Source organism: Salmo trutta, chromosome 20, assembly GCF_901001165.1.
Source record: "Salmo trutta chromosome 20, fSalTru1.1, whole genome shotgun sequence".
NCBI lineage: Eukaryota > Metazoa > Chordata > Actinopteri > Salmoniformes > Salmonidae > Salmo > Salmo trutta.
Window position 1 is genome coordinate 5,725,732 of NC_042976.1, and position 4,089 is coordinate 5,729,820.

The following is a 4,089-nucleotide window of genomic DNA, read 5'->3' on the forward strand; positions in this document are numbered from 1 at the left end:
TATAAATTGATATATTGGATTCAAGTCTCCATCTCAACCAAATATCAAAGATAAAGAATAGAACTAAATCTAATCGAATCAAACTTTAAATTCACTATAAATAAAGTTTGACTTGATTTAGTCCTATTCTTTAACTTGATTGAGGTGGAAACGTGACTCCAACATCTTAATGATTAACTTGAAAATTACATTTGAAATAAACCAAAGCTTGAAACCGTAAGCCTGTGTGTATTGTCTATTTTTAGTGGAATCCTGGGTTGAATTGAAATAAATAACTGTTGATGTCTTCACAAATGCTGTATAGACCTAAATATTGATGATATATATATATATCTTAAAGTATGGTTACATTTCATTTGATCTGTTAAACCTAGCCTTTGAAATGACTTCGATAGCAGCAATGAATAGCTTTAGTTATTAAGAGATCTCTCAGTAATCATTTCTCACAATAGCACATTGGTAGTAGTCAGTGCCAAATATAAAAGCTTGGCTTGGTTAAAACCCTGGATGGGAGACCAAATGGATAGCTGTTGACAGATCAACTCTCCAGTAGGAGGTGCTGTTGACAGATCAACTCTCCAGTAGGAGGTGCTGTTGACAGATCAACTCTCCAGTAGGAGGTGCTGTAATGTAGATAGATCAACTCTCCAGTAGGAGGTGCTGTAATGTAGATAGATCAACTCTCCAGTAGGAGGTGCTGTAATGTAGATAGATCAACTCTCCAGTAGGAGGTGCTGTTGACAGATCAACTCTCCAGTAGGAGGTGCTGTAATGTAGATAGATCAACTCTCCAGTAGGAGGTACTGTAGATAGATCAACTCTCCAGTAGGAGGTGCTGTAGATAGATCAACTCTCCAGTAGGAGGTGCTGTAATGTAGATAGATCAACTCTCCAGTAGGAGGTGCTGTAGATAGATCAACTCTCCAGTAGGAGGTGCTGTAGATAGATCAACTCTCCAGTAGGAGGCGCTGTAGATAGATCAACTCTCCAGTAGGAGGTGCTGTAATGTAGATAGATCAACTCTCCAGTAGGAGGTGCTGTAATGTAGATAGATCAACTCTCCAGTAGGAGGTGCTGTTGACAGATCAACTCTCCAGTAGGAGGTGCTGTAATGTAGATAGATCAACTCTCCAGTAGGAGGTGCTGTAATGTAGATAGATCAACTCTCCAGAAGGAGGTGCTGTAGATAGATCAACTCTCCAGTAGGAGGTGCTGTAATGTAGATAGATCAACTCTCCAGTAGGAGGTGCTGTAATGTAGATAGATCAACTCTCCAGTAGGAGGTGCTGTAATGTAGATAGATCAACTCTCCAGTAGGAGGTGCTGTAATGTAGATAGATCAACTCTCCAGTAGGAGGTGCTGTAATGTAGATAGATCAACTCTCCAGTAGGAGGTGCTGTAGATAGATCATCTCTCCAGTAGGAGGTGCTGTAGATAGATCAACTCTCCAGTAGGAGGTGCTGTAATGTAGATAGATCAACTCTCCAGTAGGAGGTGCTGTAGATAGATCAACTCTCCAGTAGGAGGTGCTGTAGATAGATCAACTCTCCAGTAGGAGGTGCTGTAGATAGATCAACTCTCCAGTAGGAGGTGCTGTAGATAGATCAACTCTCCAGTAGGAGGTGCTGTAATGTAGATAGATCAACTCTCCAGTAGGAGGTGCTGTAGATAGATCAACTCTCCAGTAGGAGGTGCTGTAATGTAGATAGATCAACTCTCCAGTAGGAGGTGCTGTAGATAGATCAACTCTCCAGTAGGAGGTGTTGTAGATCAACTCTCCAGTAGGAGGTGCTGTAGATAGATCACCTCTCCAGTAGGAGGTGCTGTAATGTAGATAGGTCAACTCTCCAGTAGGAGGTGCTGTAGGTAGATCAACTCTCCAGTAGGAGGTGCTGTAGATAGATCACCTCTCCAGTAGGAGGTGCTGTAATGTAGATAGGTCAACTCTCCAGTAGGAGGCGCTGTAGATAGATCAACTCTCCAGTAGGAGGTGCTGTAGATCAACTCTCCAGTAGGAGGTGCTGTAGATAGATCAACTCTCCAGTAGGAGGCGCTGTAATGTAGATAGATCAACTCTCCAGTAGGAGGTGCTGTAGATAGACCAACTCTCCAGTAGGAGGTGCTGTAATGTAGATAGATCAACTCTCCAGTAGGAGGTGCTGTAATGTAGATAGATCAACTCTCCAGTAGGAGGTGCTGTAGATAGATCAACTCCCCAGTAGGTGCTGTAGATAGATCAACTCTCCAGTAGGAGGTGCTGTAGATAGATCAACTAATTGTTTTGATAGTGGATATAATGTTGTAGATCTGACATTGTTTCAAATGTACAAATTCAACATATTTCATACAAGGTTTATCTATGTTGAAAATGAGTTACCGTGATGACAATTCAGTGGTTGAAACTTCACCCTCAAAACAACAGATTACTTTTTTCCAAATCCACGTCACAATACGTTGACAAATTACGTTGAAACAATGTTGATTCAACCAGTTTATGTCCAGTGGGATGAAAACAAATGGAACTCTTATCGACTTAACCAGTGCCTAGTTCTCTTTTAAAAGATTTAAATGGCTAGATTTAAATTGTGCCAATGAATTGATAAATTGCCAAAATACGTCAGTTAATTAATTGTCTGCATGCAGTTCATGGTTCTTATTGGTATTATTCTTGACTTACTTCGAACTGAACATCTCTGGACAAGTTGAAATATCTTCACTCCTAGAAGAGCCTCCAGGCTTCCGTCATAAAGGGACATTTTGAATGAGTTAAAAAAAAATAATATTACAGGGGTTAGTTTGATAAAACTAATTCTATCCAAATCGTCCTCAGGAAAAACAGACATTCTGCGGTAATAATTAAATAACCGACGTCCTATACTAATACTAGACCAGCGCGAATAGTGTCCAATTAATTGACCACCTATATCTGGGCTGAGGTTATCAGGTCATGTGTGTGGGGGGGGGGGGGGGGTCACAGGTCATAGTGTTGGATACAGAGTGGCTAGTCAGACACTTCAGAACGACCTACTTACCTACTCTCTGACCAGACCAGCTCCTGCTGTGACCCTGACCTTCAGCCCATGGCATCATGCACCCCGGAAATCTGAGGAGGCACAAAGTACGTAAGGACGGCTGGTCTATAAATTTGATTGTTTATTATTTTATCAAACACCTGAAACAGCTTTTTCCTGAAATTTAGAGCCGCAATCATTACGTTTAATTCTATGTGAAAAATATGTGTATATTTTCCTGCATATCTAAGCATACCTCTTGAGCTGTCTATATCCTCCTGACTTGCAGTCCTTTTTTACATGCTTCTCTATATCTCTGCTAAAATCTGGGTAAAAGATTTAAAGGAATGTGAGTCTTACTCAGTACATTTAGTTATTGCTTGCTTTTCTAAAGACTAGCAACCGTGCCAGCAGTGTAATAGGCCTGGGTGTAGCTGGTGCAGAGGAGTCAGGTGCAGGACAGCAGAGATGAGTAATACACGTACATTTTACTCAAGACTACCTAGCCCACAATACGGACCGTAAACACAACAAACAAACACTCACAAACAAACATGGGGGAACAGAGGGTTAAATAATGAACAAGTCATTGGGGGAATGAAACCAGGTGTGTAAGACAAGGACAAAACAAATGGGAAATGAAAAGTGGATCGGCGATGGCTAGAAGGCCGGTGACGTCGACCGCCGAACGCCGCCCAAACAAGGAGAGGGACCGACTTCGGCGGAAGTCGTGACAAGCAGGCATGCCAGCTAAGACAGTTAGGTTAGCTAGTTACTCTAACTTGATTTATAGCCTAAAATGGCTTCTTAGTGGCTAGTTATGAGATTGGGAGATTAGGAACCTATATGGGCTAGCTAAATCCAACTTCATAAAATTACTAAAATGGTTAGTAGTATTACAGAGAAACAACAATATATTAATACTGTATATATTTTTGTATTATTTTAACAGGAGAAATCTGAGGGGGGAACGTGCCCTCTATATGGATGACGCATCTGCTTAAGCCTCTGACCGACAGACGGGATAGATTGATGAGATGAAAGAAAATATATATATTTAATTTATTTTAGAATAAG